Source organism: Rhinolophus hipposideros, assembly GCF_964194185.1.
Source record: "Rhinolophus hipposideros genome assembly, chromosome: 14".
Classification (NCBI taxonomy): domain Eukaryota; kingdom Metazoa; phylum Chordata; class Mammalia; order Chiroptera; family Rhinolophidae; genus Rhinolophus; species Rhinolophus hipposideros.
In genome coordinates this window covers 43,668,070-43,687,849 of record NC_138060.1, presented here as the reverse complement: position 1 = coordinate 43,687,849, position 19,780 = coordinate 43,668,070, and the positions used below count along the sequence as shown (strand labels likewise).

At 38.8% G+C, this 19,780-nt stretch overlaps 1 protein-coding gene across 1 annotated transcript in view; it reads right to left on the bottom strand.

Annotated features, from left to right (window-relative positions):
• NR1D2 (nuclear receptor subfamily 1 group D member 2) overlaps positions 1–19,780 on the bottom strand; it is a 134,993-nt gene that overhangs the window by 47,254 nt on the left and 67,959 nt on the right. The window contains exon 8 of the transcript XR_013994933.1: positions 13,066–13,145. The gene's annotated coding sequence lies outside the window, so the exon portion shown is untranslated. The remainder of the gene's footprint in view (positions 1–13,065; positions 13,146–19,780) is intronic.

The window sequence follows — 19,780 nt, the reverse complement described above, 5'->3', positions numbered from 1 at the left end:
TTGCCATAAAGCAAAGGACAGGAAATGTTTCCCTCTCTGCAGCTGAAGCTATGAAATGAGAGGTGGTGAGGGCCTCCTGGTTGCTATGTCCAACTATATGGGAGAAGTCAATCTGAGACACAGAAATGCATGTCCTAATGGCATGCAAAGCCCTAGTTCTGGTTTCTGAGCCACAGCCTCACCCTGAGGAGTCCTCCTCAGGGCATGTGTGCCTTCTAACAGACTCATATTCTTCCCTTGCCCAAGTAGTTTGAGTTCAGTAAAGATAACCGTAATTCCATTTCTGCAAACTCTTGCCATTTCGACCTACATGGTTCTTCTCTTTGCACTGTCATTTCCTCCTTTCCCACCCACCTGTCAGGAAGCAAAAGGTTGTTGGTGGTGAAAGAATGATTTTGATTTTTCTTTCTTTATCTTAACAGGATAACCATGCATGTACTCCAAGAGAGAGTATTTGGACAGGGAAAACATGAGATCTCCCTGATTATCTTCAATAACCTGACTCTTAGCCACATGATGGGAAGGGTGAAGACGGTGTGGGAACCTGATTTCTATTAATGATAGTCTTCAGCTGCGGCAAAAAAACAAAGCCATTGATATTTTCCAAACTTCAAAATGTACCTGTACTTGAAACTAAACTCTGGTTCTTGCAAAATGAGGACCATCATGGTATTTTCTAGAAGAGAACATTTGTTTTCAGAGAAGCAGTTCTGGCCCTGAACTTTTCTCTGTCCCTGCCACCAGACTGTGTTTAAATAAAGTCTAAAAAGAATTACTCTGAAGACGCTTTGTCACCATTCCATCTTTGACCTCTTCTTCTCTTCAAATCTTCATATATAAGAGCTAGTTATGTGACTCTAAGAGAAAGGCCTTGTCACTTTGATCTAAGATCCTCGAATTGTTTTTTAGTAAAAGTGAAAACAAATAGTAGTAACATCCTAGCTAGAAAGTAAATACTTGTCTTTCAGAAGCATAAAAGCCTGGATTTAATAATCCTATCCACATCACATAAAGCAGATTTAAAGTTAGAGCCTCCATAAGTAAAATATCTGATCTGCCACTTAGTATATCAGTGACCTTGGACAAACCCCATTTAACTCCCCTGAGTCTCAGTTTCCTCATCTATAAAATTAAAAAATTAAAAAATCTCATGTCATATGGTAGTTGTGATGATTAAATGAAATTTTATATGTATACTCTCTATATTAAATTCTAAGCACAGTGCCTGGAGCATACTACGTGTTCAATAAATGATAAGCATTACCACATAATTGTTAGTAATGATTCCTAACACTTGGATACTAATTTTAATTCTGATGTTAATAATAATCATGGACTGTAGAAGCAATGAATGTTCTCCCCATTTTAAAAATTGTTCTCCCCATATTAACAAATTGAGGCTCAGAGAGAATAAATGGTTTGGTTAAGGTCACATTTCCAGCTAGCAAATGACAGACCTGAAATTCAAACCAAGCCACTCTAGATCAAGATCCCTTCTCCTGCCCTATGCAATACTACCTTGCATTAATGATGAAAAAAATAGATGAAAAAATAAAATAAATTAGATTCGATCAACAAGATTTTTTTAAATATGAGCACCTCAGCATTGTCAGGCACTGTTGTAAGCACAGAAGCGAGAGCCAAGAACAAAATAGACAAAAATCTCTGTTCTCATTGTCGAGAGTGAAGACAGTCAATAAAAGAATAAATAGATAAAATACACAGCATGTGGAATGAAGGGGAGTACTAGGAAGAAAATTCACTCGGGAAAAGAAGAAGGGGTGTGGCCAGGAGTAGAGGACAGAGTCCAGTTGTAGATATCATGAGCTGTGTTGACTTCATTGAAAAGGTGACACTTGGGTAAAGATCTTGGGAGGGGAGAGAGGGAGTCACACTGACATCCTGTGGGAAAGCTGTCCTGAAAAAGGAAACAGGAAATGCAAAGGCCCTGAAGTGAGAGCGTACTGGATGTGTCCAAACAGTGTGAGCCAGGAAGAAAGGACTATGGGGTGAGGGCAGAGAAGTAATGCAGGGACACTCTGGTAGCCAGAGGGTGATGGGCAGACAGGATTTCAAAAGGACTCTGGCTGTTACTTATTTTGAGATGTGAGCCACTGGAGGATTTTGTGCAGAGGAATGTCATGGTCTGACTAACATTTTAAAGATCGTCCTAGCTACCGTACTGAGATTAGACTCTGAACATGTCTAGGATGAGCAAAGACATGTTGCAGACGATTACAAGAGAGAGGATGGTGGTTTGGACCAGGATAATGGTAGTGCAAGGAGTGAGGAAGTGGTCAAATTCTGGATAGATCCCTTTTTATTATAAATGGTTTCTAACATTATAAAAGCAGGGAGAGTAAAATAAAGCAAACTCCATAAATTCATCACCAAGATTTAGTAATTATCAAGATTTTGCCAAATTTGCTTAATTGGTACTTTTTTTTCTTTTGGTGGAAATTAGCTTTTTTTTTTGGTGGAAGTGTTTTAAAGTAAATTGCACACATTATATCATTTCACTGCTACACATCTAATGCAACATAGGCATTTCTTTAGCAATATAAACATTCTTTACATAAATACAATTATGTTACCACACCTAACAAAATTATCAATAACTCTTTGGTATTAACTCAGGTCATGATCCAATTTCTCTAGTGGTCTTAAAAAATTCTTTCTTCAGTCTGATTATCTATCCCTAGATCAATACTTGACCACGTTAATACAATAGTTTCATACATAATCTTACTATCAAGTAGGATACATTTCCGCCAACCCACCCCCAGTCTCCAACATCTTTGAAATCTCTTGCCGAGTCTTTATTCTTTCTCTTCCATATGAATTTTACATAAATCCCAATTTACAGGTCAGAAAACTAAGGTTTAGAAAGTCTAAGTCATTTCCCCATTGTCCCATGGTTAGTAGGGAATGGAAGTGGCATTTAAGGCCATACAGACTGATTTTAAGCCACCACAAAGGCATCACCACCTCCACATTAGCTTAAGAAGTGGTAGAAAGAGCTGGGTTAAGTATCAATTAACATTGGGCTCTATACTTGGCTTTTCCACATGCAAATGTGTGGGGAACTCTCTGAACCAAGTTTCCTCATCTGTAAAATGCTTACAAAAACAACTCATCTCAAGACTATGAATCAGCAGTCACCATAAACTGTGAAGTATTGATTCTGCAAAAGTCCAACGAAATTTAAGATTTTTGCACAGTAAACTAGTTTGTATTTTTCCCTGCAAAATCTATTTTAAATCTCTTTTATTGATATCCTATACTAAATCTCTTTGAATGCCAATTAGGAGATCTTCAGAGCAATTATTTTGCTTTTCTTGAAGTCAAAAATGGACCTAAGGGGTAAAACTGTCACTAAAATTATTTTGTCTCTAAGGGTAATATGTAAAGTATTCCAGAATTTAAAGGATTCCCAGGGTTGCTTCAAGATCATGCTCCGCTAGTCTTACACCCTACAGGAAACCTACCGGCAGATTAGCTAGGTCCAAATGAGGAAGAAAAAATTTCTCTGATGTATAAGCAAATGCCAGATGTGCACAGTAGGTTAAGAAATTGTGAGTAAGAAGTTCGAATGTTTTGGAATCAATCTCTTTAGAAGAATTCTGAGAGGGAAGTCCGTAACTGTGGCTTTCTCATAACAGGGTTAAGCTGAGCCACACAGAAACCAAAATATCTGACAGCGGCTCTAAGTCTGCAACCCTTTATTTCTTTCTCAACCTCTGCTTAACCAGAAATAAGTGAGCAGCTATGAAATCAATCATAAAAGTAAAATAAAATAAAGGTTAGTTTTCCGTGGTCCTCAGGATGGAACACAGAACTGTGTGGGCTGTTTTGACCTGCATATAATTGAGAGATGGGTTAACTTCTCCCTAAGACTTACTTTTGTCTGCCCATCTAATTTTGCTTTATGAATAGATGTTGTCGTATCTTGGTTATCCCAGAGGCAGAACCTGAGCCAAGAATTCAGGAGCAAGATATTTATTAAGGAAATCCTCCCAGAAAAAAATAACCTGTAAGAGTGTGGGGAAAACAAGCTATCCACAATCTCACAAAACTGGTGAGATAAAACCTGGAATTCACAACTGACAAAGTGGAGGTGCTCAACTAAACAGCCCCAGATTTAATTAGGACCTCTAAAGGGTTACACTCTAAGAGTAAAGTTAAACTGAAATAGACCAGGCCTTACAAAACTGAAACCCAATCTCAAATCAACTAATAACTGAATTAAAGCAATGTATTCCTCCTTTAACTGCCTGACAAAAATTTAAAAACATTTTGGCAAAGGTAATATCACCAAAGCAGCTATAGTTTTTCATACATAATGTGTGGCAGTTAATAAAAAATGTCCATTTGTGCCAACAGACAGGCCCAAGAGAAAAAAACAGATAATAGAAACAGACCAACAGATAATTCAGATATCAGAGTTATCAGACACGGACTTTAAAATAAAAATAAAGCAGGAGATCTTGGTCCCACCCTGCACTCCAAAGAAATACTTTAAGCACTTGCAGTAATTTCTTCTGGTATTTACCTCCATTTTCTCAAATGATGTGCTCATGTTGCTATCTCTGAATTCATACATATTAGTTATTATCTATTGACTTCCTAGCATGGATGATAAGATTTTAGCTCTCTTTCAACTTTCCTGACTTGCAAATCTCCCTTACATACCTTGTTCCTTTCCCTCCTCCCATACAATAGTTACACAACCAATATGTGATTAAATTAACATTCAGAATTTATTTTATTAGAGTTATATAAATATTGATTTTGATTGAGTCATTTATTATACTATACAGTTCCTTTCAGGTACACCCTATAATTTTCCAGGAGTTAATACCTGGCTTATTTTTCATTTTTACATTTTCGGTATACCTATCATTAATTCTCTCTCAAGCTCCCCAATAAATTTATAAAACCCCTATCAATACTATTTTCTACATGGTCAGATGCCTATCTGCTCCATTTTATTTTTTCTAGAAACTGTCCTCCTAATATCCATTATCCTCTTGTTCCAAAGTATGCTGGCTGCTCTCTAAGCCTAGTGCATAGATATCATCCCAGAACCTCCATATTTGTAAAACTAAGAATTCCTTTCTTTATCAGATATAATAAGCCCCATAGTTCCTGGATCTCATTTCATGATTTAGTTCCTTGTTTGGGTATAACTTCCTAAGAAATCATACATTAAAAATAAAATGCTTGAGGGGAGTCTGGATGGCTCAGTTGGTTAGAGCGCAAACTCTTAACAACAGGGTTGCTGGTTTGATTCCCACATGGGCCAGGGAGCTGCACCCTCTACAACTAGATTGAAGACAACAAGCTGCTGCTGAGCTGCTGGTGGGGTGGCCGAATGGCTCAGTTGGTTAGAACACAAGCTCTTAACAACAAGATTGCTGGTTCAATTCCTGCGTGGGATGGTATGCTGCACCCCTGCAACTAAGATTGAAAACAGCAACTGGACTTGGAGCTGAGCTGTGCCCTCCACAACTAGATTGAAGGACAATGACTTGGAGCTGATGGGCCCTGGAGAAACACACTGTTCCCCAACATTCTCCAATAAAAATAAGTATATAAAATAAAATAAAATAAAATGCTTGAGACTCTACATGTCTGAAAATTACATAAAATTGATTTAGTCTTAATTTAGACCAGTAGACAACAAACAAGAACCTATGGACAAATCCAGCCTGCTACCTGTTTTTATAAATAAAGTTTTATTGAAACACAGCTATGCTCACTTGTTCACATATTGTCTATGGCTGTTGTTGCACAACAGCAGAATTGAGTAATTGTAACAGAAACTATATGGCCCACAAAGCCTTAAAGACTTACTACCTAGCCTTTACATAAAAGTTTGCCAACCCTAATATAGAAAAAATTCTAAGAGAATGAGAAATTATATTTTTCAGCCCACAGCAGATTGGAAACAGCAAAAGGTTACGGGGAAGATATCCTAAAATTCAGCTACTCTGACCTAGTAGGCACTAGCCACTGTTGGCCTGATTTCAAGGAAAAAGACCAAAGGGCTCTAAATGGAGCCCTTAAATTGAACCATCAAAGAATTGAGTTTAGGAGGTCCCCTTGCCTCAGTGGCAGATAACTCTGAAGGTCTAACCCTGCTCTAGACCTCCCATGGGATTGGCTAAGGTCTGGCTGCCACCATGTTTAGGTTGGTTTCTCCCTCTACTCAATCCTGTCTTTCTCCCTTCCTTTGAGGAGTATCTCCCAAAAGCAATCCTGCATGCAGGATTTCAATCTAAGACTCTGTATAGAGAAACATGGAGATTTGTGTTGGACTCAGTCTTTAAGCAAAACTGCAATCAACTCAATAAACATTTATTGATCACCACCTAGATTCCTGGCACTACACTAGACACTTACTTTTGTCTGCCATTGTTTCTACTTTATTTTTATTTCAATTAATAATATTGCTTTATGAATAGAGGTTGTCATAGCTCGGGTTATCCCAGAGGCAGAACTTGAGACAAGAATTCAGTAAGATACAAGGTCGGACAATTAAGTTTGCAAACTCATCTTAGAAAAAATGCTACATAGCTCATGGCTGAATATCACTACGATCACCTTAGAAGTCCTCCCCTTGGGAAGGTATGCACTGATGACAGCACCTAGTCCACCCTTCAAAACAATTTTGGAACTCTTTCTGGAATGGCCATCAGAGCTGTCGTCAGATTACTCTTGATGTCCTGAATGTCATCAAAATGTCTTCCCTTCAATATTTCCTTTATATTCTGGTAAAGAAAGAAGTCATTGGGGGCCAGATCAGGTGAGTAGAGAGGGTGTTCCAATACAGTTATTTGTTTACTGGCTAAAAACTCCCTCACAGACAGTGCCGTGTGAGCTGGTGCATTGTTGTGATGCAAGAGCCATGAATTGTTGGGGAAAAATTTAGGTAGCCCTAACTTTTTCACGCAGCCTTTTCAGCACTTCCAAATAGTAAACTTGGTTATTTGTCCAGTTGGTTCAAATTCATAATGAATAACCCTTTTGATATTTTTTAAAAAAAGGTTAGCAATGTCATTGCAACAAGTTCGTGAACTTAATTGTCAGACCTCGTACAGTCCCTGCCCTCACAGATCTGACAATTTACATATTATCTATGTCTGCTATTGTGCTACCCAAGGTAATTAAAACTACCTAAGGAGAGGATAAACTGCCAAGGTGTTATAAGATGATGTTTTTGTTACCACTACTATAAATGGCTTAGTTGAGGGAAGTAGGAATACAGATTGGGACAGCAGCCCAAAATCCAATTAAGAGAAATGAATATGGTGTCATAGAAGTAATGTTTGCCAAGGAGCTTCAAAGGTGGAGCAGGAGTTTAAGATGGGTGAAGAAAACAACATGGGAAACAATTTAAGGAAAGGACTAGATGCAGATATGAGAAGTGGAGGTTATGTTTTAGAGATTCATCTTTAGCCCAGTTTGTCTGAAGCTTGGAACAGGGAGGGAAATTTTGAAACATAGGTTGAGACAAGCTAATGGAAGTTCCTGAACACTAAGCCAAAGAGTTTATTTAAGAAAGAAGAACAAAATTGGAGGTATCACACTGCCTAATATCAAACTATACTAAAAGCCTATAATAATCAAAACAGCATGGTTATGGCATAAAAACAGATACATAGATCAATGGGACAGAATAGAGAGCCAGAAATAAATGCATGCCTATATGGTCAATTAATCTATGAAAAAGGAAGCAAGAATATACAATCAGGTAAAGACAGTCTACTCAATAAATGATGTTGGGAAAACTGGACATATACATACAAAAAAAATGAAACTAGACTACCTTTTCACACCATATACAAGAATAAACTCAAAGTGGATTAAAGACTTAAATGTAAGAACTGAAACCATAAAACTCCTAGAAGAAAACATAGGGAGTAAACTCTCAGACATTACTCTTAATGATATTTTTTTTGATGTACCTCCTCAGGCAAGGGAAACAAAAGAAAAATAAATAAATAAATAAATGGGACTACATCAAACTAGAAAGTTTTTGCACAGCAAAAGAAACCATCAACAAAATGAAAAGACAATGTACTGAATGGGAAAAGTTATTCACCAATGATATATCTGATATGGAGTTAATGTCCAAAATTTATAAAGAACTCATACAACTCAACACCAAAAAAACAAACAACCCAATTTAAAAATTTACAGAGAACCTGAATAGACATTTCTCCAACGAGGACATACAGATGACCAATAGACGTAATAAAAATGCAAAAATGCTCAACATCACTAATCATCAGAGAAATGCAAATTAAAACCACAAGGAGAAATCACCTCACACCTGCCAAAATGGCCATCATCAGTAAATCAACAACAACAAGTATTGGTGAGGATGTGAAGAAAAGGGAACCCTGGTACACTGTTGGTGGGGTTGCAAATTGGTGCAGCCACTATGGAAAACAGTTTGGAGGTTCCTCAAAGAATTAAAAATAGAACTACCTGATGACCCAGCAATTCCACTTCTGCGTATTTATCCTGAGAAATCCAAAGCACTAATTTGAAAAGCTATATGCACCCCTATGTTCACTGCAACATTATTTACAATAGCCAAGATATGGAAGCAACCAAAGTGGCCACCAAATAGACGATTGAATAAAGAAGTTGTACATGTATACAATTGAATATTACTCAGCCATAAAAATGTAAAATCTTACCATTTGTAACAACATGGATGAACCTAGAGGGCATTATGCTAAGTGAAATAAGTCAGACAGAGAAAAACACCATGTGATCTCACTTATATATATGGAATCTAAAGAACAAAATAAACAAGCAAAACAGAAACAGACTCATAGATACAGAGAACACACTAATGGTTGCCAGATGGGAGGGGGGGTTGGGGGGCTGGGTGACAGAAGTGAAGGGATTAAGTAGTACAAATTGGTAGTTACAAAATAGTCAAGGGGATGTAAAGTACAGCATTGGAAATATAGTTAATAATATTTAATCACTATGTATAGTGCCAGGTGGATACTAGACTAATCGGGGGAAATCACTTCGTAAATTATATAAATGTCTAACCACTATGTTGTATACACCTGAAACTAATATAAAATAACACTGAATGTCAACTGTAATTGAAAAAAATGTAAATAAATATTGCAGAGAAAATGTTAAAAATAAAAGAAAGAAAAATTAGAGAAAGATTATATCCAAAAAAGAGTTTATTTAAAAGAACAGGCAATAGGAATGATTTTGAGCAGATGTAAGGTGACCATTTAATTTGTCATCCAAACTATTTTGAGAGTTAAAAAGGGTATTATTAATTACTATGCCAGGACAAGAGAAGTAAACCAAGACTACCCCATCCAAAGCAGAAAGACAAAAAAATTAGATCTGTTCTTAACATAATTAATGTGATAAGGTGTCAGTTACCTATTGCTGAATGGTAACAAACCATTCCAAAATTTAGTGGCTTAACACAGCAATAATTTATTAGTTCTAAATTCAGTGAGGTGGCAATTTGAGCTGCCCTCAGTTGGGCAATTCTGCTCTTTTTGCCTAGGCTCACTCCTGTGGCTACAATTAGCTGTATATGCTGATTAATCTGGTGCTTGGTGCTGGTAATCAGATGATGTGAATATCCACTGAACTATGTGTCTCTAAAGGGCTAGCCATCCTTTTTCCCATGGTAGCAAAAGGGGCCCCAGCAGCAAAGAGGACAAGCCAAAATAAGCAAACACTTTTCAAGTCTCTGCTTGTGGCACATTTGGTTTGGTATTGTCTCATTGGTCAAAGCAGGTCACATAGCCAAAGCCAGTCACATAGCCAAACCCAGGGAGTGGACCACTCACAGCTTAGAAGGGGGTTTTGCTGGCAGTTTTACAAACATTCTACCACAGATAAGAGTGTCTACGTAGAACTGAAGGAGTAAAACTAAATAAGGAGATGACAATTTTGATAGAAATCACATTCCCTAACATTTACTGAGTCTTTGTTATGTTCAAGACACTCTACATTTATTATCACATGTCATTCTCATGCATCCTATGAAGTAGTTATTATCTCCATTTTTCAGATGACAAAACTGAGGCTTAGAGGAATGCAGTAATTTTAGCCAAGGTTACTCAGCTAAGTAGTGGTAGAGCTGGAATTCAAACCCAATTAACCTGGGCCCAGAGGAGAAACACTTACCCACCAGACCACAGTGCCACCTCTGCAGTAGCCAATGTGCAAGAGATAATGAAGGCTGAAGTAGAGTGTTGGCACTAAAGAGGGGGGAAATGATTGAGAGGAAAAATCAGTAGAACTTACTCACTAATTGGATGTGGGAGTTAAGAAAAATGTGTGACTCAAAGATGACTCAGATTTCAAACCAGCATGGCAGGGGAAACATGTGAAACTGGATGTTAAATTAGAAGTTTTGACTGAGGTCCTGAGCTATATGAGAGACATCAGATGCTGAAGGGAGATGTGTGAGACAGACCAGCTAGATACAAATTTTCAAGGCCAATACCGAAGAATCAGTTACACAACTCTTGGTGGTCCTCATTTAGATGAAGAATATAAAAGACTCAAGAGAGGGGAAATCTGAGAAAAATTTGTGAGGATTTATTTGGGGAAAAAACTCTGCCATAAGTAACGCAGATATCCATCTAGGGGACGATACAGGAGGTAATTCCTCTTTTTCGTGCTAAACCCAGTGAGAGAAGCTTCACGGACATCACTCAGAGAATTTGACCTGTGTTCCTGGCACAGCTTTCAGATTCTGCCTGAGAAAACTACAGCATCATGTAGCTACAGAGGACAGTTGTAGCTGGATAGTCGTTGAACTTCCTCAGATCAAAGATACATGAACGCTGGGGACCAGATGTGGAACCCACAGCAGGAACATGAGCTAGGGTCATTATAAAAGGGATCTTGTCCTAGAGGATGCCTTTCAGTCCAAGGAGCCCAGCAGTGCTAGGCTGGAGAATGTACCAAAGAAGCAGAAGCCAAGAAGGGTTCCGCAGCTGCCAATTGATGCATTCACATCACAAGGTAACAGAGGGGCCCAGAATAGGATTTGCAAGAGCCCATACATGTGCCCACAAGAAAAAGAACCAAATTTAAATAACTGTTCACCCAGAAAGCATAGAGCCATCTCATGGCAGTGCCTAGTAAATAAAAATGCACCCATCCTCTTACTGCTCCTTTCCAGTCTGCTTCAATTCTGGTGGATTCAGGAATAGCAGTCGGGGAGTCTAGGAAGAGGTACATGAGAAAAGGAGAAGCTACCCCAAAGGCATGTGGCCCACCTATAGCTGCCCTCACTGGGGAAGAAGTGCTTGAATGAAAACAATGTGTTAATAACTAAATATTCTAATTTCTGTATCAAAACTATGTTTTGTAACTTAAGGCTTTCTCTTATCTAAGAATGAATAGATGAGTTATCCACCTCCTTTATCCCCTGGCAGAAGATGAACCACGCTTTCAGGAGGGGTCAAAGGAACAGTAAGTGATAAAACAAGTCTTAGGTTTATACTCTACAAATGCTGCCCATTCAACACATCAGTTAACAGAAATAAAGAGAAGTAGCTGATTGGCGGGGAGCGGCGTGTAAAAATGGATGGTGGAAGTGAGTTTTCATCTTAGAAAGACAGATTGAAATCAATGACAGAAGATGTAGGGGTCATCTGCTCAGACATGATAGCTGATGAATAGGTATTGGAAGAAGGTAAAGAGAAGAGGATCAGGACAAAATTTTGATGACTACATAAGTTAGAAATGGTTTGGAAAAGCCACTGGGGATAATGCACTATGATATCAAGAAGATGATGATGAAAGACTGCTGGACCAGCAAACTCCCCTGAGCACAGGAACCTGCCATTTGTGGTATGACCAACCTGTGTGGTCTCATGTCTCTTTCCAGAAAAGCCAGCAATGGAGGTGACCAGGCCTGAGCATTGTGCCATCAGTGTAATGGTTAACTAGGTACAGCGGTAGCAAAGGTAATGAAGGCTGAAGTAGTAAAGCTAGTAAAGCAGTAAAGGTGAAGAAGTCACAATGAGGGTGCAAACAAAAGCCAGTAGAAGTGAAGACATGAGAGAAGTGAAAAATAGACCACAGTAAAGATCGGTTTTAGATCCTGGGAGTGAATCCATTTCAAGTGATGATAAGACTGGCCTTAAGAGTATAGGGACAAAATACATACAGGCTTCATGGGTGAAAAAAGCCATCAAAAAGAATGCCTGGGGCCAGCCTGGCGGCTCAGGCGGTTGAAGCTCCGTGCTCCTAACTCCAAAGGCTACTTGTTCGATTCCCACATGGGCCAGTGGGCTCTCAATCACGAGGTTGCCAGTTCAACTCCTCGAGTCCCACAAGGGATGGTGGGCAGCGCCCGCTGCAACTAAGATTGAACAAGGAAGGCACTTTGAGCCGAGCTGACGCTGAGCTCCTGGACGTCTCAGTTGGTTGGAACGTGGGCTCTCAACCACAAGGTTGCCAGTTCAATTCCTCGATTTCTGCAAGGGATGGTGAGCTGCACCCCCTACAACTAAGATTGAGCTGAGCTGACGCTGAGCTCCCAGTTGGCTCAGTTGGTTGGAGCACCTCCCCTCAACCACAAGGTTGCCCGTTCAACTCCGGCAAGGGATGGTAGGCTGCGCTCCTTGCAACTATTAACGGTAACTGGACTTGAAGCTGAGCTGTGCCCTCCACAACTAAGACTGAAAGGACAACAACTTGACTTGGAGAAAAAGTCCTGGAAGTACATACTGTTCCCCAATGAAGTCCTATTCCCCTTCCCCAATAAAATCTTAAAAAAAAAAAAAAAAAGAAAAGAATGCCAAAGTCACCAAAGGTTATGGCAGGAGGTTGGATGAGGAAAAACATCATTGTTGGTTTGTAAACAGGCCTTCATACATGGAAATCAAGGAGACCCGAGAAAGAAGCAAACCACTCTAGATTAGTAGGTGGCAGTTTTAATAAGCAAGGAAACTTATTACGAGGCTTATCTTTAGCAGCAGCAAAATGAGTAGATGGCTACACTTGCCACGAGCATCTTAAGAGTTTATATAGAGGCCTTACCTGGGTTCTATCACATACACAGTCCAGATGGTCTCACAACACATTACTCTCTCAGGCTGCATCCTTGAAAATGGCTCCCACTGTGGAAACAACGGGCAGAATGTACATTCCAAGGACAGGAGAGTGGGTGAGAAGGCTCAGATTGCCCCAGTTCAGCTCCAGGGTCAACTATCAGGCATGTCCTCTTGATGACCTCCATCCAATAATCATGAACTTTGATCTAAACTCAACCAATTTGCTTCATCCATTCTGCTTAAGAAGGCAGAAAATCAAGGGGCATATTTTTAATAAAGATTTCCATTTTTTTAAATGTATACAACTTTTAAATTGAAATCGTTAAAAAATTATACTTCCATCATCTATAAAACTAATGTTTGTGTAATCCTCTGTTCCCCAGATAAAATTGGAAGATATAAGCATTGTTGGAATTTTAATCCATTTTTTAAGGTCATCTGAACTGACAGATAGTCTCAGACAAAGTGTGGCCAAATCAAAACTAAGCATCTTTGATCATGGCAAATTAAAATTGAAAGAATACACAATTAAAATTGAAAGCATACACAGTTTTGATCCTTTGTAAGTTTCACATTTCCGATGAACTTTGGTGATTTATCATTGTTCATCTCAGAGGCTTAAATTATTTATTAAGCTCCTATTATGTGCCAGCCATTGTGGAAATAAACAGGAATAAATCTTAAGAAGTAAGAGTTTAGCTTCTCAAATCCCACAGGAACTTGAGTCCAAGCTGGGGTTGCCAGCCTTAGCGAATGAAAATACAGAATGCCCAGTTAAATTTGAACTCAGATAAACAAAAATAAAAAATCGTATAAGTATGTCCCAAATATTGCATGGAACATTTATACTAAAAAAGTATTCATTGTTTGTCTGAAATTCAAATGTAACTGGGCATCCAGTATTTTATCTGGCAACTCTAATCCAGGCTTTTTGGTCTGCAAGAAAGGGGCTGTAGCCAGAGAACATCTTTAAAGCAAGAAGTAAAAGCAACAACTACAAACTATGTTCTGCTTATTTTGTCAACTCATTTTATTTGTCTCCTGCAGAGGACAGAACCTGCTAGTGCTCAGAACCTGCTCTGCCTCCCTCCCCCATTTAAACTGTAAGCTCCATGAGGGCAAGGATATCTAGCTAATTCCTCACTCAATCTCTAGGGTCCAGGACACTATCTACCAATATTTCATAAATATTTGTGGAAAGAAGAGAGGAAAAGAGTGACAAAGAAGACACTCCCCCAAGGTCTTTGCCCTACAGCCTCTGTGCTTCCCCCAATAAGGAGCTCTGTGGGACCACCCCCTGGTATCTGCTCACTGCCTTCCTCTAAAGATACAGCTCTGTTCTCCTCTCCTCTCTGCTTGGGCCTGCCTGTCTCTGGGTCCTGCAGAACAGCATCTGCTCTCAGTCGTGTAAGCTCATAAACACTTTCTGTGGTTCCATCTGTCCACATGGGTACTTGGCATAGTTCACACTGGACAAGCCAATAACCAGTTTACACCTTTGCTGTAGGGCTTTGCTCCTACAATTGTCACATCTGTTTCACATTTATGCACCCTCAGAGGAGTTGCTATAACGTGCACCCTGCACCCCAGTATCATGCTAATTTTTTCTTGGGCTACCGGAGTAATACCCCCAGATTCCATCTCTAGAGAAGGGGCTGAACCCTCACCAAACAACACTTCCCTAACTAAGGGCAAAGGACCACATCTTCAAATGAATGTTCTTTGCTTCACATGGGACAAACAGGATACCCAAATCGGCACTTCATGTGCTAACATTTTATACTGGGTGGAATTATCCAGTTGCCTAGAACAGCTGTAATACGTGACATTTGAGACAAAGTTTGAGCCTTTAAAATACACTGCAGTACTTAACAGAGATGCTAGACATTTGGAGACAGACAGTTGTAGGTTCACATGCCATCTCTCAAACGCTTACAAGCTATGTGACCTAGGACAAATTACTTAACTTCCCTGACGTAGACTTCCTTATCTGTAAAACAATAATTATAGTACTTACCTCATAGGGTTTTTGTGAGGATTAAGTAAGATTATATGTATATATAATTTAATGTTGGGTATTATGTGAGTGTGATGGGTTTTGTTTTGGTTTTTCAATGGCCACAAATTCCTTCCCCCTACTCCCATTGAGAAGTGAAGTCTGTGTCTTCTTCCACTGCTTTGAGCAATACAGTACTGTAGTAGGGATCTCCATGTCTAGGTCAGAAAAAGCCATACAGGTTCTGCCTGTTCTCTTGGGATGTTTGCTCTGGGAGATGTCAGCTCCCATGTAAAAACGTCTGACTAACCTAAACTCACCAAGATTGAGAATCTACATATAGATTCTCCAGCTAACAACCCCAGCTAAGGTCCCAGCGGACAGCTAACAAACTGCCAGCCACAAAAGTGAACCAGCTTGGACATCTAGCCCAGTAAAGCCTTCAGATGACAAACATCTGACTGCAGCCCACAAAAGAGCCACCCAGCTGAGCCCTTTCCAGATTCCTGACCCACAAAATTATGAGCAAAATAAAATGGTTTATACCATGACATATCAGCATACTTTGTTACACTGCAATAGTAACTAGAACAATGAACAATAGTAAATGGTAACAAATATTTATATTAATGTAAATCACATAAGCTCTAGAATCGGGCCTCCTACATTCCAAGGTGTGAACACCAAGGAGTATCACAGCTCAGAATCCTCTGGTTACATTTCCCTCTCTTCAGACCCTAGTTTCTTTCAATTCTCTGCCAGGTTTCCTGTCTAACTTCTAGATCAAGAAAGTCTGGATAAACTTCAGATAAACACTTTAAAATTATTTCCTGGAAGCTCACCAAACTGAACATGTGAATCCTCCCTAGTCTGCACAATTGAAAACAAGTTATATAATTTCTGTTTCGGGGCGGAAAGGGCTGTACAAGACAGAGAACATTGGGCCTGTTGCCTGTCGTCTGGAATCACACTTCAAATAAATAGGCGAACTGCACTGCACTGAAATGATGAATAATGAAATGGTAGAAATAGAAATTAAAGAGCAAAGGGGGACTGCAGAAGCTATTTCTGTCTCTCATTTCGAATTCCTAATGGCTTAGGTTAGATGTTTATTTCTAAGGGAGTGGATTCTTCTTAATGTCTTTGAACATAATGCTTCCGTGACATCCATTATTTCCAAATGCCTGCAATGTACTTCTCAGATGTAAACGTCACTAAAGGACTGAACAACAACTTGAGGTTCCCACTGAATGTGTATGTTTTTCCTTCAGGTATTTAAACTGTTCCATCGGCTACCTCGAGTATTTGTGTAGCTCGTTCTCTGATGAGGAAGTTATTTCTGTACAGACTGGAATTATTGTAAGTTCTACTTTTTTCCTCATTTCTGCTTTCTTCCCTGGTCAACCCTTTCCAGTCCATCCATTTAGGATGAGATCATCGGGGAGGGCATGAGAATTTTCCTGAAGATGAAAAATAAATAGAGATCACATTTGAACTGTACAAATATATTCATGGCTGTGTCTTCTCCTAAGTCATACTCTCAGGATGGCTTGCAGCATGTTAAAGAAACAGTTGCAGATATGTAAGTATTTTTAAAACATTCAGGATTCTAAAATCTTTATGGCAATCACTATTCTTTTAAAATTCATGCGACTATCTAAAAATTCGATTGTTGGTGCTGTGGTGTTTTGATCCCCAAATCTGACTCATTCCCAGAACCCAGTTAGGGATGTTATAAAAGTGCAGATTCCTGGATTTTCCCTCAGAAAAATGGAATCAGAGTCTCCGGGAAAGGGGTGCAAGAATCCATGTGTATGTTGGAATCTTCTAGGAGAAGCCACCCGGTTTCAATAGTCTCAACCTAACTGTATCCACACTCTACTATAAAACACCAAGAGAAAGGAGCTGTAAGCACACCGGGAACAGGTGAGTAATAGGAGTAAGCCTCACACAGAATCTTCCCAGGCCTGGATAGGACTAAACAGACTTTCCTTCTACTTACTCAACTAACAAACAAACAAATATCTTTTAAGGATTGAGTGTGAATGAATTATAAAATGGCAAGGAACAGAAAAATATGACTAATTCTCTGCCATAAAGAAACTAACAATCTACTCATTCATCAACTATTTATTAAGCACCTGCTAAGTGACAAGTTGTGTTCTAGACACTGGCAATACAGTGCTGAACAGACACTGTCTTATCCTTGTGGGATGTGGTATTTAGTACAATCTACATTTCTCTTTTAGGAAGGTAATCAGGTAACATATGAGTTTGACTTTGACAATTTCATTAGGCTGTTCATTAGGCAGAAGCAGTACAGCACTTGCATGAACCTGAGAGTAAGTATCTCCTTAAATTCTGCACCTTAGACACCTCACTTGTCTTAGCCTAGTCCCAATCATGAGGTTCATAAATGTCCTAAATGGGATCACAGCATGTGCAAAGGCAAGAAGATGCTAAAGATTATTCAGAAAATAATGAATAATGTAGTACAACAAGTATAGAATACACAGGGTAAGGGAAGTGGCTAGAGATTTGTGTGTGTGTGTGTGTGTGTGTGTGTGTGTGTGTGTGTGTGTGTGAATGAGGTGAGACTTCATCTACAGACAGTTGGTGAAGTTCCTTGCATGCCAAATGTTTCTTCTTTGTATGATAATTATGTTACCCATTTAATTTCTTAAAAAGACAACTCTGATGGCAATATAAAAATGAAAGTGAGAATGGAAGACTTGGGGACCAAAAAATAAAGTAGCAATTACAGTAGTGTCTGGAAAAGGTAATAAATATTTGAATTCAAGCAATGGCCTAAATGGACAGGAAGTCTTGGCACTCAAGGCTCTAGAGATGCAGACAAGAGAGGAAAATTCCAAGGCCACCCAAGATGAGGAGTCTAACTACAGCCTGCAGTGGAAGGGCAAATGAGAAATAAAGAGAATAAAGTAAACTTGCTTGTTTCATCCTTAGCACTGCCTGAAGGGAAAAAAATTTTTTTTAATTTTTTAAATTCACTACCACAGACCAGCTCTCACATAAGTGTGTGGTCCAAATTCATGCTAACTACGTGATACACACACACACACACACACACACACACACACACACACAAACACACACACCTCAAGTGCAAAATTTAATTTAAAGTTAGGCCTGGGTTAGCAATATGCCAAGACAAATGGCAGAAGCAAATACAAATTCTCTCTGAAAAACATCACCATCTCAGGCCTCAAAAATTTCTCATAGATGAAGTTCCAAGGACAACAAACAGCTCACAGTATACACGCACAAAACAGAGAAATAATGGACCATGAGTGGAGAGCCAGGAAAAACAATAGACGATATAGTCAATCCCACAAATACTTGAGATATTGGAACTATACAGTACAAAATAAAAATAACAATGTTTTATGTGTTTAAGGAAAAAGACAACTATGAAAAAGAGCCAGAATGCATCCCAGTGAGGCAAAGAGATAAAAACATAAAATAGAGACTTTAAGGCATAGACAATCATATAAGATGGTCCAACTTGTGTTCAGTTGGAGTTCCAGGAAAACTAATAGAATGAAGAGGAGGCACTATTCAAGGAAACCATAGCTGAGAAATTTCCAGAATTGGTGAAAGACAGCAATCCTCACATCAAGGTGGGTCTTTTTAGAAATTTTCCCTGAGACAAATTAGTGAAGTTTGAACCAAAAATAAAGGAAAAACCATAAAAAGAGAGAAAAAAGATCACCTACATTTGAATGGCAAAGAAACTTCTTTCAAGAACAAGGAAGAATTAAAATCAATTTCTTGAAAGAATTAAAGTCAAAAACAGAATAAGTTTACCACCAACAGACATTTGATAAAGAAAATTTCAAAGGATGTACTTTAGGCTTACGGAAACATATCCCTAATAAAAGATCTGAGATTCAAGAAATACAGTGGTCGAAGATATTTTTAATAAATATATGAGAAAATCTAAACAAATATTAACTGTTTAAAGCAATAATAATGGATAATGGGAGGGAAGGCAGAATAGAACTAAAATACTGAAAAACAGTAATATATAATATGAGAGAGTGATCATAATTGTAATATTCTACAGTCAATGTACTGTTAGGAAAGGGGGAAATATGCATAAACTTTAAACTGTGTTAATAGGCATGTTAAAATATAAACACTATCCACCAAAATAATAAACATAAAACATAGTGTGGACCAAAAATTGGTCACATACTAAACCTGACAAGCCCAGGAGAGGCCAGCATGATGGGCCCTACAAACTCAGAGACTGAAATTAACCACATAGGATGGTCTGTACATTAAAATTCCTAACCAGAAGTAGGTCATGGCAGGTAGTCACATCCTTGGCCTGTAGCTTCCTTGACAAAGGTCAGTCTTTACCTTAAGTGAGCCTGTCTACTGTCTTTTTCATCTAAGATGACACATCTTTGAAATGTCAAAGTAATCCCTTTTTTCCAGACTCCTCAGACACACCTACTGCACTAAAGCATGAGACTACACAACCCCTCATTGTTCCCACAGACCATCTCTATGTGCTATAAATGTTAATTACTAACTATCCTGTACCCACCAATGTGAAAGCAGTATGTGTCTCTCTATTTTACTTTTTATCCAATCCCAGAGTTTTCCCTGCTTTGTTTTCTCCCATTCCCTCAATCTACCACCAGTGGATTTCATGTACCCCTCCTTACATCTCCTC